This window comes from Sus scrofa, chromosome 1 (genome assembly GCF_054392235.1).
Source record: "Sus scrofa isolate SSC_HxYL_T2T_F1_AM1 chromosome 1, Sscrofa_HxYL_maternal_Yorkshire_Landrace_v2.0, whole genome shotgun sequence".
In the NCBI taxonomy this organism is placed as follows: domain Eukaryota; kingdom Metazoa; phylum Chordata; class Mammalia; order Artiodactyla; family Suidae; genus Sus; species Sus scrofa.
Genome location: NC_139383.1, coordinates 283,136,285 through 283,163,718, shown reverse-complemented (window position 1 = coordinate 283,163,718; position 27,434 = coordinate 283,136,285). Strand labels below are relative to the sequence as shown.

Below are 27,434 nucleotides of genomic sequence, written 5' to 3'. Positions count from 1 at the left end.
CTTTCACCCTGTGCCCGCTGCCCCTCCTCCGATGCAGGCCAGGCCCCCAGCTCCCACTCTCTGCCCACCTCCTTGTCCAATCTGCCCTCCACGTCCACCAGACAGATCTTTGTTTGTTTGTATGTTTTGGCCACCCCGTGGCATATGGGGTTTTCAGGCCAGGGGTCAGATCGGAGCTGCAGTTGACCTATGCCATAGCTGTAGCAACGCTGAATCCTTAACCCATTGTGCCAGGCCGGGGATCCAACCTGGGATCCAGAGAAGCCACAGATCCCATTGCACCACAATGGGAACTCACAGACAGACCTTTCTAAAATGTAAGACTTCCGTCTCTACCCATCCGTGCTCTCCGGGCTCTCCATGTAGCGTTCGAAGGTCTGGCTCCCTGCAGCCCCTCCCTTAACCTTGGGTTCCGAGTTGAGCCATTGGAACCTTCTCTCCAATCTGGACAGCTTTATGTCTTCACTCCCCGGGGGTCCTCAGGTATGTTTCTCCCTCTGGATAGAACTATGCTTTCTGCTCTTCATCTTGCCAATCTCAGCTTAAGTGTCCCCTGCCCAGGGGACCCTCCCTGAATCCCTGGGCCAGGAGAAACGACCCTGACACCATAATGAGCTGATTCTTTCTGGAGTTACCTGTTACAGGTGTGTTTCCCCTCTGGACTGTCAGCGCCAGGAGGGCAGGCTTGGTCTGTGTGGTTCACTGCCATCTTCAGTGTTGGCAGGGTGCCCAGTCTAGAGCAGGTGGCACTGAAAGTTCATTGGGCAGATGGGTCTGAACTGGCCTAGAAATCAGGAGGCTGAGAATGACAGAACACATGGCATGCTTACTTGATACCAGGCCTTGTTTGTGTTTTTGTTTTTTAATGACACACCTGCAGCTTATGTAAGTTCCCGGGCCAGGGGTCCAATTGGAGCTGTAGCTTGTGGCAACGCTGGCTCTTTAACCCACTGAGCAAGACTGGGAATCAAACCCACATCCTCGCAGAGACAATCTTGGGTCCTTAACCTGCTGGGCACAACGGGAACTCCCCAGGCCTTGTTTTCTTGCACAGTATATGCTTATTTCCCACCACCATTTTTGAAATAGGTACTATTATTCTTCCCATTCTACAGAATGAGGACACTGAGGCACAGGGGCTTCGGAAACTTAGGCTCACAGCTGGCAGGCAGCAGACCCAGATTTGAACTCAGGCAGTGGAGTTCCAAAGCTCCTCCCATCTAGTCCCAGCTGGGCTAGTGCTGTGCTGTGGGTGCCTGGGCCAGTGTGTCTACCTCTCTGAGCTAAAGCTCTTCTGTGTGTGCAATATAGGGTTGCCAGGGGGGTGATCCCTGAGGTCTCTTCCCATTTGACATCCTGGGGGTCTCTTGACCCTTCCTGCCAAGTTCCCCTGATGATCTGCCCTTCGGGGAGCACCTGCTCCCCATCCCCCTCCCCAGGCATCAGGTCAAGGCTCTCCGTGGAGGTCGTGTGGGTGAGGCCCAGGAGCTGAGTGGATGGAGAACAGGTGGGTGTGAGTTACACAAGGGGGGACCTGGACCTCCCTGTTTCTCTGCTGACACAGCAAAGCCAGGATGGTGGCCTGATGGGTAAAAGGTCAGGCTTTGGGCTCGGAAAAGTGCACATTCTAGCTTTCTCCAGGGAGCCGCCTCGTGGCCTGGGGCACAGCAGTTCCCCTCCCAGCCTGGGTTTGCTCATCTGTTGTGTCTCATTCCAGTGATAAGATCCTTGCTGTTGGAATATCCCACAGTTCCTGGTTCATGTCAAGTGGGGGTGGTCCGTACTTAGAAGCTATGGTCAATTTTCCCTTTTTTTTTTTTTTTTTTTTTTTTTTTTGCTGTGCCTGAGGCACTCAGAAGTTCCTGGGCCAGGGATCGAACCTGTGCCATAGCAGTGACCAGAGCCCTCGTAATAACAACCTCACCGCTAGGCATCCGTGGGTTCCAGCGGGCAGGAGGCAGGGCCCATGGCTCCCTCAAGCAAACTGACCCCATTGGTTCTAGAACTCAAATCCATTGGCAACATTCCATCAGAGAGACAGGAGCCAGAGAGTACTCAGCCGGGTAACCAAACTGTCTTGCCATCATGTCCTGGGGTTGAGGCAGAGCATGGTGGCTAGTGGCCCGGGGGACCCGAGCATGGCAGCCACGTCCAAGAGGTACTTGGAGTAAGGTCAACCTTGTGTCCCCATACCAGAGGGGACTCTTCACAACCTCTCAGGAACTCACTGCAACAGCCCTGTGGGATATGGATGCATTTTCCAGCGGACACCACCTGAAGGCTCCGAGAGGGACAGTGACTTGCCCAGAGTCACACAGCTGGGAGGAGAAGTCTGGACTTTGCTCTTAATCACTCTGCTTCCTGCCGCAGGCAGAGGTGTTCAAAACACATTCATAGGGTGAGGGAAGTGATAAGAAAAGTCCTGGGCAGTTCCTGCTGTGGCTCAGCAGTAATGAACTGGAATACTATCCACGCGGACATGGCTTCGATCCCTGGCCCCGCTCAGTGGGTTAAGGATCTGGTGTTACCGTGAGATATGATGTAGGTGACAGACTCAGCTCGGATCTGGTGTAGCTGTGCCTGTGGTGTAGGCCGGCAGCTGCAGCTCTGATTTGACCCCTAGCCTGGGAACTTCCATGTGCCTCGGGTGTGGCCCGAAGAAAAGGCGGGGGCGGCCTGGAAGAAATTCTGGAACACACACACACACACACACACACACACACACACAAACACGTAGGTCCACGTGGGGAAGGGTTTATGAATGAGCATGTGGGCCCCTTCTTCACCAGCCCAGCATCTCTCCTTTCCTACTTTTCTTGGGCTCCTTTTTTTTCACTCCTTAGACTCTAAGTTCTACCGGGGCGGTAGCTGATTCGCTCCTCACCACATGCCCAGCACAGAATTCCATGATGGGCCCACAGAGGGTGCCAGGAGACCTGGTAAAGGGAAACACGCCCCCATCCCCTACCCCCCAGCACCACGAATGGCTGCTCCACCCCTCCCTCTGGTGCAGCCTGGCCCCTCCCCATTCTGGCCCTTGTTTCTCTGGCTCTGCCTGTGGGGTGGTGTGTGCCACCTGAGTCTGAGATCAGGGGAAGCTCCTTCTCTCCAGGGTTCCCCCAGCAGGGCCAGGCAGCCTGGGCGATGCGCTGCTGGACAGCAGGAGGGGAGCTGAGGCTCCAGCCTAGGCCCCTGTGGAGGCTAAGTGTCCTTCTTGAAAGGCAGCCCCTGGGACAGATGATGCCCTGCTACTTGTCAGGAACCCCAGCCAAACTCCCACCTCCAGGGCTGGGTACAAAGTGCTCCAGGGACCCAATTTGCAGGAAGGGCACCACCAGGACACTCACTTGGGTAAGGGGCTCCCTAGGGGCTGGTTACCTCCACCAAAGCTCAGTGGACTCACAGCTCAGTCCCACAGGAACCCGGCAGCCCTGAAACGACACCCACTGTGACACGTCTGAGCTTCTGCAAGGCACTTTCAATGTTACCCCATTTTGCAGATGAGAAAGTGGAGACCCCAGAGAGACGTGACCTTAAGGCTCCGGTGGCGCAGTTCAAGTCACCAGATATTCCTGAGACCTGGAAGGGGTTGATGGGGGTGGGAGGGGGGTGGGGACACAGTCCTTTGTGTCCAGTAGCTGTGGTCTGGGTGGGGATGGGGCTGACCAAAGCCCAGGGAAGTGTGATCTTCGGGGGAGAGGGCTGGGCCTGGAGCTCAGCGGGAGTGGGGACAGCTCTTGGCAGAAATGGGCCTTGATGGAGGTGGGACTGGCACAGTGCTGGCCATGGGAGGGGGTCGGGGGCCAGGCACTAGCTGTGCAAGACCCTGTGCGGGAAGGGGGAGAAGGGGGCTGGGTCCCCACCCTCGCTGGTGGGAGGGTTAATACCATGGGGGGGGGCACAATTAGAGGCTGCAGGAGCCCAGAGGAGGGGCACAGATGCAGCCTTGCTGTGCATCCTCCGGTCGGTCTGTGTGTGAATGTGTGTGTGTCTGTTGTGTGGTCAGGGTATGCCAGGTGTGCATATGGAAGGGTCTGTGTGATGCGTGCGGGGTATGTGTCTGCCGTCTATGGCATATGGAGTGTGTGTGTGTGCGTCTGTGATCTGTGTAATGGGGTGTGTCTCTGCCTGTGTGGTATGGTCTGTGTGATGTGGGGGAGTGTGTGCTGTGGGTGTGTGTGTTGTGGGGTGGTGGTAACTGGGACACTCCCCAGGGGAAGAGCTGAGGGGGAAAACGGGGGAGCAGAGGGGGTGTTCCAGGCAGAGGGAGGGAGGGAACAGCCCTGCAAAAGCCTCTAGGCAAGAAGAGGCCACCCCAAGCACTGGAGCACTTGATAATGTCTCCAGTGAGGCTGGGGGGTGAGGGGGGGCAGGAAGGGAGAAGCAAGGATGTGGGGGTACAGGGCGGGTCTTTCTCTGATAGCTTAAGGGTGTGCGTGGGCAGGAGTGGGGGGTGCGCCGAGGGGTCAATCCACACTGACCGGGCGGGAGGGGCAGGCCTGGACCAGAGGCAGATGCTGGATGGAGGTGGGAGTGAGTTTGGAGAACAACCAGAGCCCTGGCCATGCATCTGGGAAGCTGTACGGTCTGGGATCCCAGATCTGAGCCTAATAATTCCTGCTCCGCCCCTGACAGCAGGAGCCAAAAGGGTCTTAGTTTCTCATCTATAAACTGGGTCCCAAGATGATATGCCGAAGACCCAAGGAAGAGCCTAAGAACTGCCCATGCTTTCCGCATGCTCTGTGTGTGCCTCTGGTGAAGGATGGAGTGGGCATTTGCTCACAGGCTCTCCCAGCAACCCAGGAGGCCGGAGATGCTGAAAACGGCAGCCCTGGCACAGGGCACAGCAGTTAGTAACTGGCCTGAGGGGACAAAGAAGGGACTGGAGGAGGGACAACGAGAGCCAGGATTTGAACCCGGGTGATCTGACTCCAAAATGGCCCCGTCACCTGACTGCAACGGGGATCAGCAGCTTACTCATGTGCCGACAGCTGCTCCCCAGCCTTCCCATGGGATGATCCTTTCTCATTTGATCCTGTATCCTGGTAGATTCCACATGGCTATTATTCTAGATTAGGAGTCCTGCTCTTAGCGCTGAGAAAACTCGCCAGGACTCATGCCCAGGCGGTGGTGCTCCGGAATGTGCCCCGCCCCCGCCCCCAGCCCCACCTTGTATGTCTGCAGCTGGTTTTCTCAGCATCTGCCCCAAAGGGTCCTCACCCATGGCTAAGAGCACGTGGCAAGGTGGCAAGAACTTGGGCTGCTGCCCCAGCGCTGTGTGACTTTGAGCCAGTCCCTTCCCGTCTCTGGGCCTGGGTTCACCCAGCTGTACAATCCACTTACGGAGTCTGGGAAGATTTGCTAAGGGACAAAGGAGGAAACCGGACTTTCAGAGAGCCCAGAGGACTGGCCCGAGGTCAGGCAATCTGCATAAGATGACTCCGGATTTGAACCTGGACCCCCGGTGTGTTGCTCTTCCCCGGGGTCTGCTCCACAGCCCCCACCCCGGAGGCTGTCCCCGGCCCTCAGGGGCCCCACGCAGTTCCAGGCCCTGTCAGCCTGACGTCAGGCCGGGGCCAGCGGGGCCTAGCTCTGCACAAACAGACGGCGAGGGCCGGGCCGGGGGCGGCGATGACTCAGGGCCCCGAGACGGCCGGGAAGCGGAAAGTTTTGTGCAGATGACGTCACCGGGCCGCGAGGGCGGGAGGGGGCCGGCTCCGGGAACCGGCGGCCTGGCGGGCAGCCCGGCCGGGGCAGGGCGCGGAGGGGCACGGGCGGGAACGCCGGGCAGCCACGCTCGGCCGCGCCGAAAAGCACCGACCCTCCCCCCCCCCGCCCCCGCCGTCCCCTGCCCGCGGCCCCGGATCCGAGCCCCGGAGCCCGATCCCGCGCTCGCCGGCGAGGAGCGGGTTCCACACGCCTGCGAAGACGCCTCGCCGAGGACGCCGCGCTCCCCAGCGCTCCGGAGGCAGCCGCATCCATCCTGCTGCGTCCCTGCATTTTAATTACCACGGCATTAATATTCATGAGCCGGGACTCGAGGGGGACCGCGGGCTGTCATTTCCCTCGCCCGCGCACCCCCGCACCCCTCTTCTCCGGCTGAGTCGTGGGTTTTTTTCCCTCCCGCTCCCAGCCCCGCCCGCGACAATAGTTGGTGCACAGCCGACCTGGGTTGTGTGGGAGTGTGAGCAGGAGTGTGAGCGGGTGTGGGTGCCCTGGGCAAGGGTGAGGGCCGAGTGGCAAGGACCTGGATGCCCCGGGCGAGAGGGCTGAGCGTGAGGATGGGATGTGCTTTCCGGGTCTGAGCGGAACGTGTATGAGTGTGTGTGTGTGTATGAGTGGGCAGGTCTGGGGGAGGCAGCTGTGCCTGCAGTCTGACCTAGGGTCTGGGAGAAGGGTTGCGGGATCTGAGCATACAAATGAGGAAACTGAGGCCTGGGGAGAGCCTGGGTTGCGCGGAAGGACCAGAGCCCAGGGCCTGGCTGCTGGGTGCCCTCTGCTTCCTGCTCTCCTGTGCTGCTGTTTTATAACAATGGCAGACAGAAGGTGCTGAGCTGGCACCTCTCCCAAGAGCTTCCCTGCAAACCTGTGCTGTAGGGGGCTCTCTCAGGCCCTCTCCCAGACCAGGACACAGAGGCACTGGTGTAGCCAGTGGAGGGTGAAGCTGGAGCCCAGAAATGTCCAGAGCCTCCAGCTTTACCGACCACACCGTGCTGCCCCCGTGGAACCGTGTGTTCGCGTCCCAGCTGGGGTAATCTGGGGGTACCTGAAAGTCCCTCTGGCACCCCAGTGCTGCCCATGCCCAGGTATTAGAGTGTTTCCCTAGAAACACAGCTCATGGCCTGTTTCCCTCCCATCAGGCTCCCAGTGTCCCCAGTTGTCTCCCCCTCTTGAAGCCGGCTCCCACACCACTGCACACCAAGGGCTCCCCAGGACACAGGATGTCTTGCTTCACAAGGGAGCAGGCAGACGGTCTGCAAGTCTCCTGGCCCTCCTCCTTGGGCCTGGGGGCCGCCATCACTCACTCATTCATTCATTCATTTGTTCATCCAGCCAGTGCTTAAGTGCCTCCTGTTTCTGGCAGCAGGGGTTCTCTGCGTTTAGGAGAAACCCACACCATTCTGTTCCCTTTGGGTCATCTCCACCCTGGAGGGGGTGCTCAGGGCTCTACGGGGGTGTCTGTCTCTCTGTGCGCATGCTCCCTAGGGGTGCAGGTCTAGGGGTGGAAGACAGCTTCCGACCCCCAGTCTGGCCGCAGAGGTCCAGGTGCACATACGGTGGGAAGGGCCCGGCCCTGGTCATCCTTGGGCTAGTGGAGAGCCAGCCAGACGACACGAGGCAGCCTCGATCTATGCTTCTCTCTCCTTCTGGAATGTGCCTTTCTCCAGGCCTCTAAACCAAACAATCCGGCTGATGTGTCTTTCCCTGGGGGAGCCAAGGCCACCCTCCCTCTCACGTCCACCCTGCCCCTCCGAGCACCCAAACGAGCTGACTGTTCTCCCCTCTCCACCCACGCAGGGCTGGGCTGGAACTCATGTCCCTGCTATGTCCCCGGAGCTTTATCCCTCCCTCCTGGGGAGCTCTATGGGAACGCAGAGAAGGGGACAGGAGCTGCGGTCCGGGGCCCTCTGGAAAGGAGGTAACGGTTCACGGGGCTGCAGAGGTCAGATAGGAGCCCGACCTGTGAACGGTGGGAGGAGGGAGGGCGGAGGGCACAGCCCAGAGGGGTGACTGCAGCCCCTATTCTGGAACCAGAGCAGGCCAACCAAAGGCACGAGGTCTGGGGAAACCGAAGGATGGATTTGGTCTTGCTGAGTCCGAAGCAGTACAGCTTAGTGGCAGGGACTCTCTCGCGTGAGCCGATGCTGGGTGGGAACCCCCTCCCCCGCCACTGTGAGGTTTGGCTAAGACACTGAGCCCCGTCTCCCCATCTGTCAGATGGGAAAAGAGCAACACTTTTTTTCTGGATGATATTCAGATTAAGAGACACTGCCTGTAAAGCACCTAGCACAGCGCCTGGTGCTCCCACCTGGGCCCTTCTATCCCCAAGGACAGAGAGAGGGTAGCTGTCCCCATTTCACCCAGAATGGGATTTAAGGATCAGCCCATGGCCCATGGCCTCACCGCTGGGGAGGTATTTGGTGAGCACAGAACTTCTGGGGTGAGTAGGGACAGGCCTGAAGCCATCAGTCGGCGAGGCTCGGGCTCTAGGTAAGAGGAGGGTCTCAAAGCCCCTCAGCCCCTGGCCTCACCTGTAGACCTCTGAGCAGGTGCAGCCAGTTCACCCATCACTCAATTCCCCAGAGAGCCAGCAGTCTGCGAGGCTGCCCGGGCCCCCAGCCCTGGCTGTCCTGCTGCAGCCGTCCACGTGTCTGCCTCCCCGCGGCTCCCCTCTCTCCTTTGAAAATTTCCTCTTTTTTTTTTTGGAATAGTTATACCTGTATAAGGTCAAAAAAATTTTTTTTTCAAGTTTTACTGGAGTATAGTTGATTTACAATACTGTGAGAATTTCTGCTGTACAACAAAGTGATTCAGTTATATATATACACACACACACACATCCATCCTTTTTCAGATTCTTTTCCCATATAAATTATCACAGAATATTGGGTAGAGTTCCCTGTGCTTTACAGCAGGTCCCCATTGGCCAATCATTCCATATACTACAGCGAGTATCTGTGAAAAAAAAAATTTTTTAAAGGAAGCACTGTAGGCGTTTCCATCGTGGCGCAGCAGAAACAAATCCGACCAGGAACCATGAGGTTGCAGGTTCGATTCCTGGCCTCGCTCAGTGGGTTAAGGATCTGGTGTTGCTGTAAGCTGCAGTGTAGGTTGCAGACGCGGCTCGGATCCCATGTTGCTGTGGCTGTGGTGTAGGCTGGCAGCTGTAGCTCCAATTCGACCCTAGCCTGGGAACCTCCATAGGCCATGAGTGTGGAAAAAATAAAAATAAAAATAAAAAATGAAGGAAGCACTGTAAAATTTCATTCAGTGCACCATGACCCATCCTTCTAGTTTGGGGGGTTGTATGTGTCCAGGATCTTTCTCTGCCTAATAGATCTGTCTTTCTACAACTCTCGCAGGATGCGAGCCACCTCTGCTCAAAGACCTTCGACGGCTCCCCATTTTTATACAGCAAAGGCGGCTTTCTGAGGCTTTTAGCCATACTACCCAGTGTGTGTTCCTGCCTCTCTTGTTGCCATGCCTTTGCTTTTGCTGTGCCAGCCTCCAGCGCCTCCCCTAAAACCCCTTTTCATTGCTCCAGACCTGCTTTCCCTGTGGCTCGGCCTCTGTGCCTCCTCCCCCGGCTCCCACCCTCCCTGCCGCCCCCGCCCCCCACCTCTCTGCTGGTGCCCCAAGCCCTGGTGGCCCTTTTGCATCTGACTTTCAAGGGGTGTCATTGCAGTCCTGTATCCTCACTTAACTATGAGTTTCCCGATGGCTCCACCAGGCGTCCTTCTTTTTGATGTCACCTACCGCGAGGTCTTACACGAAGTAGGTGCTTACAATGTTTTGTTTTTGCAACAAACTGGCATTTTCTTTAGGGATTTGGGCTTTAAGCCAGCAGATCTAGGGCTTGAATCCTGACTTTCTCATTCCCGAGCTGGGTGTCCTTGAGAAAGGGAATCGACTTCTCAGAGTCTCAGCTACTTTATCTGGAAAAAAAAGTCTAGAGGAAAACCTCCCTGCAAGTGCAAGAGTGAATGACAGTGTGTGTACAGCACCCAGCATCAGCCCGAAGCAGAGAGGTGCTGATGGGTTCTACTCATTCGTGTTATTCCGTCTTATTCAGACTTGCTCAAGGTCACCTGTCCAGTTGGGGGGCAGGGCTGGGACTCGACGCTCATCTAGGGTGCCTACCTGCCCTCGGAGGAGTGAGGCTCACAGGTCCCTGTTTTGCAGAGAGGGAGAACAGGGCCCAGAGAGGCTGCGTTACGTCTCTAGGTCACACAGCCCTGTGAGCAAAGCAAGCATCAGTCTGTCTGCCAGGTCCCTGATGGGTTCTCTGGGCCCCTGGATCACAGCCCCAGTGAGATTCGTCATGCTGATTGGGGCCTCTGGTCCTCCTAGTGGTCAAAGAATCCCTAAGGTGGGCCTCTCGGAGGCCCAGTGGCCCCCCCCCCCCAATTGGGACAATCACTAAAGCACAGAGCCCCCATTTAGGGGATCCTAGGAGCTGTGCTAAGCGCTCCCAGTGGCCTTGTTATCCCACCTTCCAGCATTCGTCCTGCCCCAGCCCTCCGCTGACCACCACGGGGCAGGCAGGGGCGGCGGGGGGGGGGGGGGGGTACAACGGCCTGCTGCCAGTGCCCTAGCAGCCCTGGGGCTGGAGCTGGAGGCCAGGCACTGCCCAGGATTGGAGGCGCCTCCCAGGTCTCCAAGAACATCAGGGGGCCCTTCCCCAGCCCTTCCCCTGGCCCCACAGAGCCTGCCCAACGGCGCTTCTGAGCCGCACCCAAACTCTTCCCGGCTTTGCCAGGGAGACTGGAAATTTCTGTCCAGCATTTTCCCGGGGGTGATTTCGACACTCAGCTCAGCGGGAGGCGGGGAGGAGGGGCCGGGCTGCTCCTCGGGCTCTGCATTCTCACGGCTCTGCTTAGGGGGACAGGGAGGGGGGCTTCGCCAGGCCTCAGTGAGGTCCCTAGAAATAACGATAATAACAAACGACCGGCTTCAACAACATCAGCCATGTATTGAGCACTTACGGTGTACCAGTCCCTGTACGAAGTCAAGACTGCTATGGATGGCCTCACGGAGCCTTCCAGCCCCCAGGCAAGGCTGGCACTGCTGCTAACCCATCTCACAGAGGAGCATGAGAGGCTGAGAGTGGTGAAGGCAGCAGCCTATAGAGCCAGAAGCCGACGCCAGGCCTGTGACACTCTGGAGCCCAGCAGATCCAGGTCACTGACTTGGCTGGGAGCAGGCAGGGCTGGAAAGCCCCCAGTGGTAACTGGGGTGGGAAACATGGGGGCCCCTAAAGGGAACTGAGATACACACAAGTCAACCAGACTGCAGGCCAGGGGAAGGCAGGCTTGGACCTAGTGTCTGTTAGCAGCTAAGACTGTCCACGTGGGGCATACCAAGCTCCCTTGGAGACCTCAAGGGGTCTGGAAACTTCTTTCTACTAAGTTGTGGAGTTCGGGTAAACAATTCCAGATACCCCCAACAACCCCCCCACCCCCTCCGTGCGCCTGGCCCTGGGGCTGGGGGCGTCTGACACTGTGAGATCAGATGCACAGGCATGCTCCTGGCTCTCCCGGGTTCCTGGAAAAGTGTCCCTGGCAAATTCAGCCGGTGGCTAAAGTGCCCCTACTGTGTGCCCGGCCCTCAGCCCCCCGGGCTGCCACCAGGCCCAAAGTCACAACCGCGGGGAATGGAAAGTCTCAGGCCTCGGGCAAAGGAATGGGGAGTGGGGACCAGAGACACCGGCTAGGCGGTGACGACCCCCACCGGGCTCAGGTTCCCCGCCCCTTAAACGGGTAAACCGATCCCTCCCCTCCCGGGCCGCTGAGGATTCGGGAGCTCCTGGGGAGCAGCGCAGAGGGGAAAGGGGGCCACCCCTGGCCTTGCTCCTCGCTCTCCCGTGTCCCGCCACCCCCCACCCCGGGGCCGGGCGCCGTTCCCCGAGGGCGATGCGTGCAGGGCGCGGCGGCGGCGCGGGCCCAGGCGCCCAGTTCAGCGGAAAGGAATGTCTTGCTCGGCGGGGGAGGCCGCGGCCCCCGAGGCCGTGTAAACCCCGCCGCCCTCCCCGGGCCTCATTTATTGCGGCTCTAAAGCCGGGCTCGTTCCGCCAAGCCGGGCTGCTCGCCGGGTCCGCGGCATGACTCACCCCTGCGCCCGGCCGCCCGCTCCCGCCCCCCTCCCGGCCGCCAGCATCAGCCCCTCTAATGAGGTTCGCCCAAAGTCGGGGAGGGTCTCCCCCTGGGGGTGCGCACGCCCCCGCCCCACCCCCGCGCCCCGGGCCCGTCGCCCCGCCCCCGCCCGCTGCGGCGCCCCCTCCCCTCCCTCCCCTCCCCGCGCCGCCCGCTCCCTCCCCTCCCCCCTCCATAACTCAAAAGCTTGTCAAGCTGGTTCCAGACTCCTGGCGCCGGGCTCCGCTCCAGGAAAGAAAAAAAGGAAAAAGAAAAAGGGAAAAAGCCGGCGAGAGGGAGCGAGAAAGGGCCGCAGAGCGAAACTGCGCCCCCGGAGCCGCGCAGCATCGCGGTCCCCGTCCCCCGTCCCCGCTCCCCCAACCCTGGTGGGGAACCCCGGCACCCTGGGGCCAGAGGCCGCGCGCGCCACACTGATCAATTATTTATGGGCGAATCAATTATTCAGCTGCCCGGGGAAGGGGAGGGGAGGGGAGGGCCGAGGAGGGGGCGAGCGGCTGCGGAGACCACCCCGCTGGAGGTCGCGGCTCTCCCGCTGGGCCTCGGGGGTCGGGAGGCGTCCCCACGCCGGGGGTCCTGTTGTGAGAAAGCTGCCTCGGGGTGGGCTCCGGGAGGAGCGCGGGGGAATCCGCCGAAGCGAGAGAGGAGGCTGAGAAACCGCCCAATTAAGACTGGGGCCGGGGGATGAAGAGCCAGAGGCCGGGGTTGGAAAGAGCTGGCTGGACGGGAGGGGGCGTGGGAAGAAGCCTGGCCTGGCAAGTCTTTCCTTTCTTACTTGGTTCATTCCCATCTTTAGGGCGAGCCCACTGCAGTGCCACTGTGCCCACCTCCGAGGGTTCAGAGCAGGAATTTGGAGTGCAAGCAGGGTGCAGGTCCTCTTTGGCACTGAATTTGCCCCATGCTGTGTGGCCTTAGGCTAGGGGCTCGCCCTCTCTGAGCCTTGGCATCCTCATCTGCTGGATGGAAAAGAGCAGAATGAGGACGTGATGGAGGTGAGTGTGAGGATTCAGTAAAACGGGGCACTTGGCTAGGGTGTGGCACGGAGTGGGAAGAGGGGTCCTCTCTTCACATTGAGGGGAACATGCCAAGGCCCCCAGTATTCTGCCCCCAACTGTGCACCCTGGATAACCCAGTCCTGGATAACCCGAACCTTCCCTTGGTTTCAGACGTCTGAAGGTCATGATTGAAGCCAAGTCTATCCCAAGGCCTCTGCTCTCCTTGCTGGCAGGCTTCCTACCAGCCTGGCCCATCAAGGACCCATGCATAAAGCAGCCAGAGGGGCTGCAGGAGCGTCAACAGAGTCTCCATCCCCGGGACCCTCCCTCCTGCCACGTCCTCCATTCTCCTATCAGCCTGCTCCTCCCTGCTTCCTTTCGGGCCTAGAGAGGTTTGGAGCCCTGAGTTAATGGGGGCCGGAGACTGTCGGAACAGGAGTGGGACTCAGCTCCCAAGAAGGTGCTGGCTCTCCCCGGACAAACTTTGCCCTTATTCCAGGGGTTAGTGTGTTCTCCTTCCAAGGCTCAGAAACTCAGGAGGCTTCTTTTCCAGATTCAGGCTTACCCAGGGGTACCCTGTCCTCTCACCCGATCTTAAAGCAGCTGTATTAGGTGGGCCTGGGCACATCCAGGCTTGGTGGGGCCTGAAGCTTTTGCAATCTTGGGATGCTCTTTAAGAAAAAGAATGCAAAGTTATGAATACACAGTTAATCCTGGGGCCTTTACAAGAGTCTCTGGACCTGAGGCTTCATTAGCTTCCTGGTAAATCGCCTCTGTCGGAAGGGGACACAATTGCCATCCCTTTGCAGAGGTGGAAACAAAGCTTAGGAGAGAGAAGGTCACACAGCTGCAAAGGATGCAGCTGGGATTCCAGCCCAGGTCTTAACCTTGAACGGCCACATGCACATGCCACCTTGCTGCCTCATGTACTTGGTGCCACAGCTCACCTGTCCCCACCCTGAGTTCAGCCATAGCCAAGGCAGGGAGAGCGGCCTTTGCCTCCAGACCAGCCCGTGCCCTCCCTTCCAAGGCCTTCATGCCCCAGGGCTCCAGGCTAGGAGACTTTCTGTCTTGTGACAACAGCCACACAGCACCAGGAACTAGGTCTCCTCCGAACTTGTCAGTCCCACAGCCATACCTTCTCGTTCCAGAACCCAGGCTCTTCAACTGACCCCACGGGAACACTCCCTGCGAGGGGGTGAGCTCCCCGAGGGGGAAGGGGCCAGTTCTGTCTTGTTTGGCAAAGGTTTTGCAGCTCTCGGCCACAGCCCAGGAGCAGGGCAGGCAGGCAGAGTGCATTTTGCTCTCATGTCAGTTCCCAGCTCAGGATGGAGATGGGGCGCTGAGGACAGCGAGAGTGGTTACACTGCAGATTCCTGGGGCACGGCAGACCTACGGATTCAGGCTCTCTGAGCATACGGCCTGGGACTCTGCATTTTAAAACTCCCCCCCCAAAAAAAATGGAGTTCCCGTCGTGGCTCAGTGGTTAACGAATCCGACTGGGAACCATGAGGTTGCGGGTTCGATCCCTGGCCTCACTCCGTGGGTTGAAGATCCGGTGTTGCCGTGAGCTGTGGTGTAGGTTGCAGATGCAGTTCGGATCCTGCATTGCTATGGCTCTGGCATAGGCCAGTGGCTGCAGCTCCGATTCGACCCCTGGCCTGGGAACCTCCATATGCCGCTGGAGCAGCCCAAGAAACAGCAAAAGTAAATAAATTTTAAAAAAAAACAAAAAAACAAAAACTCCCTGAGGGGCCTCTTCAGGCTCAGGAGAGTTTAAGACTCACTGACCCAGAGGCCAGAAAGCACCGCATGTTGTGTCTCCACCAAACCCCTCTCACAAAGGGGATTCATCTCCCCAAGTTCTGGCCAATTTTACCTGTGCTCCAAGCTCATCTTCCAGCGGAGAGCTAATCATTTTTAACCTTTACTAAAGACCTACTGTGTGCTTGAGACTGGATCAGAGGCTTTAGATAGTTGAGCTGATGAGCTTGGAGCACAAAACCCTAAGACGTAGGGACACTTATTGTCCCTTTGTTACAGATGGAGACACGGAGGCAGAGGAGGCAGACGCAGAGGCAGAGGGCGAAGGAATGAGGAGGCTGGAAGAGGCGAGCCGTCGGCAGGACCACTGGCCTCAGTAACCTGCAAGGGTCTGGAAAGAAAATCCAGATGAGAGTTTATGCACCGCCTGTGAAAGGCTTGGAGAAATCAAACACGATGCAGTCACTACAGGGGCCGGAGGCTAAGATGTGTAACAAAATTAGGTGACAGACCCCAACGAAATCTAATCAAGTAAGCCTCTTCTCCCTGGTATCTTTGGAGTCAGGGTTCTGGGGAATGCGTGTTTGCCGAAGGATTTGATGTATTTGCTTCAGGCAAATCTTTGCCTTTTCTCTGCCTGCGGTTCTGGTACAAGAGGGAAGGGGGCAGACCAGCGAGAAGAGAACCAGGGCTGGTGGTGGGCGGGCAGGCTGGCGCTGGGAGGCACGGGGAGGTTTCAGGGTGGGAAGGAACCTATTTGGTGGCCTCTGTTCTGGGTGCCTGAGGGGTTAGTTGGGGCCGAGGGTGTGGACTTATTCTGGAAAGACCCAGAAGGCAGAACGCAGAGGTCACCCAGAGAGGTCTGTTTTACTTCCCACGATAAACCGTCCTATTGTCTGGGCAGCCTTGGAGGTAGTGAGTTACCCACCTGGGGAGGTATTCAAGGACAGAGAGTGTGTGTGTGTTTGTGTGTATGGAGCCATGACTCAGGTAAAGGATTGGCTGGAGCACCTTTGAGATCTGTTTCGATATTGAGACTTTGGGAATTTCCATTCTTAACATAACTGACCTGCCCAAGTGGGGCTGATGGAAACGTTAACAGAGACAGAAGGTGGACAGATCAAAGTGTCCAGGCTGGGAACCCACAGACCCTGGGGAGGCACCCAGGGGCTTCGAACCAGGCCCCCAGTGCTCCGTCTTCCCACAGAACTGTCATGTCTTGACATTTAGACGTGCCGCTTTCTCTTGCAGTCACCTGTAAATGCTCACTAGCCCTTCATTATAATGATTAATAATGGAGTTCCCGTCGCGGCACAGTGGTTAACAAATCCAACTAGAAACCATGAGGTTGTGGGTTCGATCCCTGGCCTTGCTCCGTGGGTTAAGGATCCCGCGTTGCTGTGGCTGTGGTGTAGGCTGGTGGCTATAGCTCCGACTAGACCCCTAGGCTGGGAACCTCCATATGCCACGGGAGCGGCCCTAGAAAAGGCAGAAAGACCAAAATAATAATAATAATAATAATTAATAATAATATTAGTGATAATTGACCATCAGTAGCCACGTCGTGAGACAGGCTCTGTTAGAAGCCCTTCATATGCATAGACCTGTGTAATTGACAGGACAGTCCGATGAGGAATAGCCTGACTTTTATGATTGTTCCCATCTTACAGACGAGGACACTGAGGCTCAGAGAGCTGCCATGGGACCTGGGACTCAGAGCCAGGCTCAGGAAATGCCGGCAGAGGGCTGAGAAGAAACCCGCAGCTCTCCATCTGTGGGGCTGCTTTTGCCCTCGAAGCCTGGGGACCTTGGCCCCTCCCAGCCCCAGGGGTACAGAGCAGCAGCAGTGGAAGGGGAATGGGGACAGGGGACCATCTCTCCTAACTCCCTTATTTCACACCAGGGGACTGGCTATCAGAGAGAGGAAGAGAGGCTTCGAGGTCCTCTAGTCCAATGGCTGCTGGTCTCCTGAGTCCTGCCCATGGGCTCCTCCTACTGCACGACCACATCCCCCTCCTCTTTATTATTATTTTTGTAATTTTCTCTTTTTAGGGCCACACCCTTGGCATATGGAAGTTCCCAGGCTAGGGGTCAAATCCTAGCTGCAGCTGCCAGCCTATGCCACAGCCACAGCCACAGCAATGCCAGATCCGAGCTGCATCTGCTACCTACACCGCGCAGCCGGCAGCAACACTGGATCTTTAATCCACCACGCGAAGCCAGGGATCGAACCCCCATCCTCATGGATACCGATCGGGTTCTTAATCCGCCGAGCCTCAAGGGGAACTACCCCATTCCTCTTTAAAAACGATATTTTAAAAGTTATTAGTGGTAGCATCTTACTAAGAAAAGATCATTAAAGGAATGAGAAGACCTGCCACGTGTCAAGCGGTTACTGTGTGCAGGTAACATGCACAAAAATTGTCTCCTCGCCGTAAGATGGGAAAAACAACGGTGCCTCCCTGTTGACCTCCTGGGAGGAGGTCATGGTTAAAGGTGACAGGGTATGTGAAGCAGCTCTTTATAAACTGAAGGGCACTGCCGCCATGACCATCGCTGAATGTTGGGCATAGACATTAGAAGTGCCTGCTACGGCTCCCACCAGGGAAACTGACCGGATTCAGTTCCTCTAGGGTAGATCCTCCCTAGAAAGCAACCCGTTCATTTTTTTGGCAGGGGGCTGTTTTGATACAGAGCTTATTTTGTTTTGGCTTTGGTTTTTACTTTTGTTTTTGGCTGCACCAGACGCACGTGGAAGTTCCCAGGCAAGGGATTGAACCTGCGACACAGCAGTGACAATGCCAGATCCTTAACCCCCTGCGCCACCAGAGAACTCCAATACCCCATTCATGTATTCATCCATCTGCCTGAAAATCATGTATTGAGCACCTGCTCTGTGCAGCAGTATGTCCAGCCCAGCAGCTTGAGTGCAGGCTCCTGGTCCACCCCTCCCAGGCCTGAGTTCAAATCTCAGCTTCACCATTTCCCAGCGGCTGGGGACCTCTGCCTTGGACCCTCAGTGTCTCTGTTAGGAAGCCAGCTGTTCTAGCCGAACCCAGGGAACAGTGGCTAATGGGGAGAAGAGCTAATTTCCTTCGCATGTCAGTCTAGGGGGGCTTTGCTCTGGGAGCTGGCCCAGGGCCTGGGGTTCCTTCTGTCTCTCTCATGCCCTGGGGGATCGCCTCCATCCACAAGGCAGAAGATGGCCACCACCTTCCCCTCTTTATTCTTTCCTGTGTGTACTGGGGGGACCCAGGAGGTAGAGACTGTTTCTCCCTTTTAAGGGCAAGCTGAAAGGTGCATTGAGCACCTCTCTTGTGTCCCATTGGCCAGAACGGATCACATGACCACCCCTAGCTTCAAGGGACACTGGGAAATGTAGTATTTGGCTTGGCAGCCCTGTGCCTCATTAAACCCAAGGAGGGAGTGTTCTATACTAAAGGGGAGGTGGCAGAATGGATACTGGGCAGCAGCCAGCCACCTCTGCCACGTAGGATTCAGGCAGGTACTTTGGGGAAACGCGCAGCACGGGGCTAGGTACTCGGTGCACAGCTGGTGCTCAGGAAATGTGTCATGTTATCCCTGGTGTCACAGAGGAGTGCTTTGCACTTTGCCGAGGGATACAGGGACCCTGAGACTGCTCTGGCCGCTTCGTGGGGACCTCCATCCCATGCCCTGCATCTTCTAGTGTTAGGGAGCGGCACTGAGAGACAGCACCCCTCCGCCCAACCCCTCAGGGTCCACAGCCCAGGCTGGGAGAATCTCAGGCTTCCTCTCTCTCTTCAAAGACAAAACAGAAAAGCAGCCTCATCTTCAGGGCTGCGGGATATAGAGAGATGGGTGGCATCGGGGGGCCTTGAGGTTCACTGCACGGCTGCCTCCGTGGAACGTAGCAGCCTCTGCCCTGCTAGTGCTCGAGGCTGGGGTTCACCACGCTGGGCAGAAGGCCTGGCCGGCATCTTTGTTCCACTCCTTCCAAATGCATCACTGGCTCCTTGAAGCTCAGGGACATTCTCTCCCTAAATAGTCCCCTCTGGACACAAAACCCTTCTCAGCTCAAGGAGGGCTGGTGAGTGACACAGGAGGGAGAGGCACCTCCAGTGGGCACTGTGTCCCCACGGGTCCAGGTGCCCCCCAGACATGGAGCAGGAGGCTCTGTTCTGCAAAGGCCAGGTTCAGGCCAGAAGCTGAGACTCCCACAGATCAGAGAGGCCCTGGCTCTGCCTCTTAGCAGCTGCGGGAGCCCATCTCGCCAGTCACAGTGGGGACGCTAAGGGCATCTCTGTTTTCATCAGATTGTAAAGATTCGCAAAATAATCCACGCTAGGTGCTTGTGGGGAGCAAGGCTCAATGAATGGTGCCTGCTCAGACCAGGCTTATGACTAATATTTTCTTTCATCCGCTCCACAGTCTTTGCCTGCCTGCCACCTGTCCACACCGCTCTGCTGGCAACGCCCTCCCAGCCTGTAGTCTGCACGCTAAGCCTCTTCCGAAGCCCCCAGTCTGGGCTAGTCCACTGTATCTGTTAGCTTTGCACGCCAGCTTTCTCCTTCCCAACACTTTCCAAATCACGATGAATTCATTGCTGGGTGGAGCGCTGCCCTCCAGACAGGAGTCCTGAGCCAGCACGGACTGTGCTTGTCGCAGTCCCTGGCGCAGCCCGAGTGCCCAGCACAGGGCGTGGCAGCTCCCTCCGTGAGGAGGAGTCTAGAAGACCCTTGCTGAATGAATGAAGGAGTAAATGAATGAAGGGCTGGATGAGCCGAGAGGGCGTTTTGCTATCTGCCTGAGACAGTGTATATAGGAGCAGAGTTGATATACCCAGACTCATGTGAGTTTCAACCCTGCCGTTGAATTGCTGGGGACTCAAAACAAGATCCTGCTTCTTTTTTCTTTTTTGTTTGGTTTTTGGGGGCAACCTATGGCATATGGAGTTCCTCGGCCAGGGATCCGATCTGAGCCACAGTTTCAACCTACGCCACAGCTGTGGCCACACCGGATCCTTTAACCCACTGTGCTGGGACGGGGATGGAACCTGTGTGCATCCTGGTGTTGCCTCCGATCCCGTTGCACCACAGCAGGAACACCCTTTTCTACTTTTTTTTCCGTGCCCACTTCCTTCCTGCTTCTTCTTGAGTTTCAGTTTTCTCCTCTAGAAGCTAACAATGCTTCATAACGCATGGCATGAGAGGGTTGGGAATAATGCAGAGACCTCCAGCTCCAAGCCCATAGTAACTGCTCCGTAAGCGCTGGCTGTACTAATAGTCATAGTTACTGGGTTTTGTAACTGAAATATCATGGAGTCCAAGAGTACACAGGTTACAGGTGTACCTTGTAGAGACTCACAAATTTTAAAGGTTATACGCCATTTGTAATTATTATAAAATATTGGCTAGGCATAATCATTGTTCATATATTTCTTGAAAGAAGTGAGGTTTGATCTGCACTTTTAGGTCAAATCCCTGGACAGAGCATCCTCCTGGATGCTGGAAAGGTCAGGAATAGCTAATAAAAACTTTCATTCATACATACATACATTCATTAATTCACACATTCATTCATTCATTCACACATTCATTCATACATATATACATTCATTAATTCACACATTCGTTCATTCATTCACACATTCATTCATACATACATTCATTCATTCATGCAGACATATATTCATTCATTCATGCACACAGAGATTCAACAAATATTTTCTGGGTGCCCTCTGGGTGCCCGGCCCAAGGAGGGGACTGAGGCCCTCTGTCCACATCCGGCCATCCCCCCCACCCCGTGGCTGGTCCCTCTGTGTCCTTTTCCTGTGCCTCTTTCATCCTGATCTGGGCAGGGGGATCAGTGCCCCCATCCCGCCAGCAGCCACTTCCTGCCCTTCTGTCATCTGCTTCCTCTGATCCCTTTGTCACGAGATTCTCAGGAGCCTCTAAACCGTTGGCAACCCTGGCAACCTCCTCTGCTAGGCTGGATGCAGCCTAGCGACCCCCATAGAGGTTGCAGCCTATGTGGGCTTCTCTTTGGATGCGGCTTCTCTTGGGAGGCAGAGGGATTCTGGCCCCACGTGTTCACTCGGTCGCTCATGCACCATTCAGTAGACATTTACAGGCTCCAGGTCTATGCAGGGCCCACAACAGGAACAAGCAGTCATGGTCCCTGTCCCCCTGGAGCTCCCAGCCCCAAGGATGACCGTCCATCCCACACCCAGGGGACTCCTGAGGGAGACGGATGTGCGTGGCTGGTCAGAAGGTGGGCAGGGTCTAGGCCTCCAAACATGGGCCTCTGCCCTTCACCTGGCATGAGCCTCCTTGCCCAGCTCAGGGCAGGAGCTCGGCTGACGACGCTATTCAGGGGCTCCTATTGATTGAGCATGTTCCATGCGCTGGGCACGCCGGCTCAGCTGTTTGCACCCAGAGGGAATCTGCCGATGCCTCACTCCGGCCCTGCGAGGGAGGTACCGTTATTCTCCGCATTTTATAGACCAGAACAGGAAGCACAGAGAGATGAAGAAGTTTGCCCAGGACCCGGCAGCTTGGGGCTGGCAGAGCTGGGTTTTGAACCATGTTGGCCTGAGCTCAGCTACTGTGTCTCTTGGTACAAGAATGGGGGGGAGGGGCTCCAGGCCTAAGGACCTGGACTCACCTCTGCTGCAAAAGGTCGGGGACCTGCCCTTCCTGTGTTCTGGCCTCCATCATTCCAGCAGGTGGGCGGGTGGCTGGGTGGGTGGGAGGGAGGGAAAGAATCAAGAATGAGAGTGGAGGAGGTCCCATCGTGGCTCAGTGGTTAACGACTCTGACTAGCATACATGAGGACGCTGGTTCGATCCCTGGCCTCATTCAGTGGGTTGAAGATCCAGCGTTGCCGTGAGCTGTAGTGTAGGTCGCAGACGTGGCTTGGATCCTGTGTTGCTGTGGCTGTGGTGTAGGCTGGCAGCCATAGCTCCAATTTTACCTCTAGCTTGGGAACCTCCATATGCTGCAGGTGTGGCCCTAAAAAGCAAAAAAAAAAAAAAAAAAAAAAAAGAGAGAGAGAGAGAGAGAGTGGGTGGAGGCTCACCTCCAGGGGTGCCCTTCAGAGGCAGGTGTGTGGACACGAGGGAGGACCCCTTTCTGTCCGCCCCCTCCTGGGGCTCCCGGACATTCTCCCCCCACGCATCCCCTGCCAACGCAGAGGCAGCCAAGCCATCCACCCATTCATCCATTTGCTCTCTCATTCACACATTCACTCAGGTTCCGAGTGGGGTACGAGATACCCAAGGGAACCCAGTGTCTGTTCACAGAGAGCTTCCTGCAGGGCAGCCAGCGATGCACGGAGAGGACAGGAGCGAGGTCGTTCAGCTTGATGAGGCTGTGCCGGTGGGGAGGGAGGCAGTGGAGTGAATGTGGCTGGGCCAGGGCGGGGGGGGGGGGCCTCCCCTGAGGTGGCAACATCTGGGCTAAGGTGGGAAGGGGCCCATAAGAGGAGCCCCTGGCATGTAAATTGTACAACCACCTACAACCACGTGGAGAACCGTATGGAGAGTCCTCAGAAAACTACAGAACTACCACCTGATCCAGCAAGCCCACTCCTGGGCATATACCCAGATGAAACCATCACTCAAGAAGATAAACATGCACGGAATTCCTGTTGGGGCTCAGCAGGTGAAGAATCCGACTGGCATCCATGAGGATTCAGGTTTGATCCCTGGCCTCCCTCAACAGGTTAAGGATCTGGCATTGCCACAGGCTGTGGCATAGATTACAGATATGGCTTGGGTCTGGCCTTGCTGTGGCTGGGGCGTAGGCTGGCAGCTACAGCTCTGACTTGGCCTCTAGCCTGGGAATTTCCATATGCTGCAGGTGCAGCCCTATTAAGAAAAAACAAGCAAACAATAAAATCCCCACAAAAGATACATGTACCCTTATGTTCATTGCAGCACAATTCACAATAGATAAGATGTGGAAACAACCTAAATGTCCATCGAGAGATGAACAGATAGAGAAGGTGTTGTACATACACACAATGGAATACTACTCAGCCCCGAAAAATAATGACATAATGCCACCTGCAGCAACATGGATGCAACTAGAGATTCTCATACTACGTGAAGTAAGTCAGAAAAAGAAAGACAAATACCATATGGCACAAATGAACCTATCTCCAAAATAGAAACAGATTCACAGACCTGGAGAACAGGCTTGTGGCTGCCAAGGGGGATGGATGGGAAGTTTGGGACTAGGAGATGCAAATTATGACATTTAGAACGGGTGGGCAGGAGTTCCCGATGTGGCACAGTGGAAACAAATCCGACTAGGACCCACGAGGTTGCGGGTTCGATCCCCGGGCTCACTCAGTGGGTTAAGGATCTGGTGTTGCTGTGAGCTGTAGTGTAGGTCGAAGACATAGCTCGGATCCCGTGTTGCTGTGGCTGTGGCGTAGGCTGGCAGCTACAGCTCCAATTTGACCCCTAGCCTGGGAACCTCCATATGCCTCGGGTGCAGCCCTAAAAAAAAAAAAGAATGGATGGGCAATGGGGTGAGAGAACTATATCCAGTCTCTTGGGATAGAACATGATGGAAGATAATACAAAAAAAAGGAATGTATATATGTTTGTATGCTTGTCACTTTGCTGTACAGCAGAAATTAGCGCAACATTGTAAGTCAACCATATTGATGAAAAAACAAATAAATATTAAAAAAAAAAAAGAGGAGCCCCGGAAGGCCTGGAGAGAGGGTCTCCAAGTGTCCAGATAGCAAGTGTGAAAAAGGCCTGGTGGGAGGGGACAGGGGAGCCTGTGTGGGAGTCGGAGGCGGGGTGGCAGAGTCCTGGGTGGGCTAGTGCTGTGGGCACAGAGTCTGCCGCCCATCTAACTCCAGCGTGATGCCACCGGGGGTCAGACACAAACACAGTCATGTCCTTGAAGATGCTGTGTCTTTAAAGATGCTCCCACTGAGGGGGAGGCCCCGGGAAGGGGGAGGTGGAGGCAGGGAGGCCCTGAGGAGGCTAGCGTGCAGGGAGAGATGGAGAGGTTGGACCTGGAGGTGGCTGTGGGTAGGGACAGGGGACAGATTTGGTGGCAGAGCCAACAGGATTTGCTTATGACTGGACATGGAGGACCCTGAATTTGGGGGCCTTCTCTTTTCATTTCGGAGCCACGGCACAGAAGAGGCCCTGAGGTTGGGCCGAAACCACCCCCCCCACCCCTCCCCGACCCGGTGAGTGGGTCAATCTTAGGACTACAGACCCCCAGGACCAACAGCCCCGCCCCGTGTCCCTGTTCTCCGTGATCCGCGGTGGCCCCGTGCAGGGCCTGCTCAGCTGGCCCTCGGGCTGGTGGCCAGTCTGTCCATCTGCATCTGTCTGTCTCAGGGTAGGAGCCACAGCCCCTCCTGGCTCTGCTTTGCTGGGAATGATGCATCCCGGGAGGCGCCCGTCTAGCCTGAGCCTGGGATGCTCTGCTGGCTGCAGGCGGTGCCCCCCGGACCCTGGGACTTGTCCCCCATGACCGCGGGCCGAACTCCCACAGGGCCTTCGACCTGCCAAGACCCCTGATTAACTCCCTTTGGGGCCCACAAGGGCGGGTTTAGGCTCAGGGCTGTCCCACGAGGCAATGAGCGAGCTGTGGGACCTGGGGCGTGAACACTGTGCTGCTGGCTTCTCCCCCCCCCCGCCTGACTCAGAGAAGCCCCCCCATCCTCCCTCCTCCCCTCGCCCAGCAAATCTATCCTTTAAGTCCTTTCCATCAGTCTGCTCTGTCCTTTCCTCTGCTGCCTTAGTCCAGCCCCCCATTATTACTGTTATTATTTTATTATTATTATTTAATTTGGGGAGCACGGGGAGCAAATGGAGCTCCGGGGCCAGGGATCAGATCCAAGCCGCAGTCTCAACCTAAGCTGCAGCTGCAGCAACACAGACTCCTTAACTCACTGTGCTGGGCCAGGGATCAAATCTGCGTCGCAGCCCTCCCAAGACCCCCCCAATCCCCACTGCACCACAGCAGGATCTCCCAGCATTCCCCCCCCCCATTATTTCTCGCCCGGAAAACTGTGGCTGTGGCCTTCCTGCTTCTCCCTTTGTCGCTGCAATTCCTTCTGCTTGGGGCAGCCAGAGCAATCTTTCTAGAAGGTGCTTTTCAATGTGTCACTCCTCTGCCTAAAACCTTCCATGGCTCCCCATTACCCTCAGTATAACACTGAAACTAACACAAGCCCAAGAAAGGCCTGACCCGGCTAAGCTCTCTTCCTCCATCCCTTAGTGGTACTTTTCACAGCTCTCTGCCTCTGAAACGGAAGGTACTTCAATTGTTCGAATTAGCCCACTTTTAGTCTCGGCCCCTGGGCCTTTGCACATGCTGAGTATCCTTGTGCAGAAGCATCCCCAGACTTCAGCCTGGCCGACTCCTACTCAAGCTTTGGGTTTCAGGTTAGACCTCCTCTCTTTTTCTGCCCTTTCCCCCTAATAAGGCTGCCCCAGACCCCGCCCCACCTTCACACCCCTGACCACATGGGACCCCTCTTTTTCAGGGACTCTCTGTGCCCACACACAGGAGGTATCTGGGAGAAGGTTTAAGGGCAGGGTGGCAGGATGGATGGGTCATACTCAGGCCCCTGCTCAGAGGCAAGAGCCTGCCTTCCTAGCCAACCCCCGGGGTTTCAACATAAATGCTTTACCTCCCCTTCCCAGGCACAAGCCTGGAAGCCTCTGGCGTGAGCCCTGGTGGCAGAGGAGGAATCAGGCAGCTTGTCCAGCCCAGGCCCATGGGAAGAACACTGGACAGCAAGTCCGAAGCAAGCTCCGGCACCGCCTCCCTGTGCGCCTGGCCCAGTTCTGCCCCGTCTCTGGGCATGAGGTGGGGGCTGGCCCTGGTGGGAATCTTTTTTTTTTTTCTTTTTACGGCCACACCTGTGGCTGCTGGCCTACACCACAGCCTCAGCAACACCAGATCCAAGCCGCATCTGTGACCTATACTGCAGCTTTCAGTGACATCGGATCCTTAACCCACCAAGTGAGTCCTGGGATCAAACCCACATCCTTATGGACGCTGTGTTGGGTTCTTAACCGGCTGAGCCACAATAGGAACTCCTGGTGGGGATCTCTTATGTCAACCCCTTCCCGCTTGATGGTCTGGGCCGCTGGTCCAAGGTGGGCAGGGAGGTACAGAATCGTGCCCTCTCCAGGGTTTCTACAAGTGCGTAAAGGTCAAAGTCATTTGCAACCAGTGGGCCAGAACCAAACACAGCTCGGAACACCAAGAAAATTGTCTGGTGCTTGCTCTAAAGTTGAGAGACATCTTCAGACAGGCTGAGGGTGGAGGGTAAGGAGGTTTCAACTTTTTTTTTTTTTTTTTTTTTTTTCATTTTTGACTGCCCCTCAGCATGCAGTGTTCCCCAGCCAGGGATCAGATCTGAGCCGCAGTTGCGACCAACATGGCAGGTGCAGCAACACCAGGTCCTTTAACCCACTGTGCCGGGCCTGCAATTGACTCTGCGTCCTGGCGCTGCAGAGATGCCACTGAGCCCATTGTGCCACAGCGGGAACTCCTGGGAGTTTCAACTTAATACCTTTGGGGAACTTGCAGGGGCCACACCTGTCCATCCACAGGGACCAGAGAGTGGATCCTCTATCCTTCCTGCCCAGGTGCCTCAATTCACACCTGAGGTATTTACTGGGTGCCAGGTACTGACTCAGAGTGGGAGGAGCTTGCAGAAGCAGCTCCCAGAAGCCCACAGTCGAGCCAAGCAGGTCCCAAGAGCCTGACAGTTGGAACACAGTGTGCCAAACATGAAAAGACAGTTGGCACAACCCAGACCCCCAACCACTGAGCACTGGGCCAAGTCCCATGAGGAACCATCACCCGCCGTGTGCCAGATGGGGAAGCCGAGGCTTAGAGAAGTGGCAGCAAGCGGGGAGCTGAGATGGGCATGGAGGTGGAGCCAATGCCACAGTCGCCTACAGATCACACACAGGAGCCTGCAGGTCACATGATGGGGTCTGTCTGTGACCTCTTTTGCTGCCTCCATTTCAGCCACAATGACCTCTCCTGTGGCTTCTGGAAGGTACAGGGCTCCCAACCAGCCACAGGGCCTTTGCACGTGTCTAGACTTCTCTTCCTCCCGTTGTAACTACCCCAGACTAGGTACCCACGAGGATATTGTTAGGGCTTGTTTCTCACTTGTTTACCCGAAAGTGGCCAGTCTGGGCGTGAAACAGGGGCTCCCTTTCTCAGTGAATACACCCACCGCCCTCTAAAACTTTTCATGTGCCCCCTTGGGGGAGTTAGTTCCCAGCACTCAATGTCTCCAGGCAACCCCTGAGCTGCTCTGTCACTCTAGGTTAGTTGGCACTTTCTAGAATGTTCTAGAAATGGAATCACACAGTATGCACGCTTTGTCTCCTGGCTCCTCAGATGCAGCATCATGACCTTGCGATTCCTCCTGGTTGCTGCAGGCTCAGTTCATTTCTGGTTACTCTTATCAAGTCCTGTTCCTCGTAGGGACGCACGGGGACCTGTGGAGCCAGCCTCCTGCTGATGGGCATTTGCTTCCAGTTGTGCCTGTTACAAGCTCAGCTGCTATGAACATTCACGGCCAAGTCCGCGTGGACCTAGGTTTTCATTTCTCTGGGATAAATGCCTAGGAGGGGAATGGCCTGACCTCACGGGAGGGGTGTGCTTCACTTTTGAAAAAGCCGCCAAATGTTTCCCAGAGTGGTGGACTCACTTCACACTGCCACTAGCAGTGGAGGAGGGTCCCACAGGAGGGTGGGGACTGCAACCCAGGCCCGGCCCACTAGAAAGCCTGTGTCCTTCAATGCCAAGCCCCA

General features: G+C 56.4%; 1 long non-coding RNA gene across 3 annotated transcripts; it reads left to right on the top strand.

The window, feature by feature from the left end:
- The first annotated feature begins 5,774 nt into the window (after positions 1-5,774).
- LOC106508501 (uncharacterized) lies at positions 5,775-22,975 on the top strand. 3 transcript variants are annotated; one of them, XR_014828938.1, is made up of 4 exons: positions 5,775-7,639; positions 12,667-12,862; positions 14,909-15,160; positions 16,300-22,975. It is a non-coding gene; the product is annotated as an uncharacterized LOC106508501 (long non-coding RNA). The 3 variants fall into 3 exon arrangements; XR_002337834.2 differs by lacking the exon at positions 5,775-7,639 and adding an exon at positions 12,085-12,238; XR_002337831.2 differs by lacking the exon at positions 5,775-7,639 and having other exon boundaries at positions 12,085-12,862.
- Positions 22,976-27,434: the final 4,459 nt, after the last annotated feature.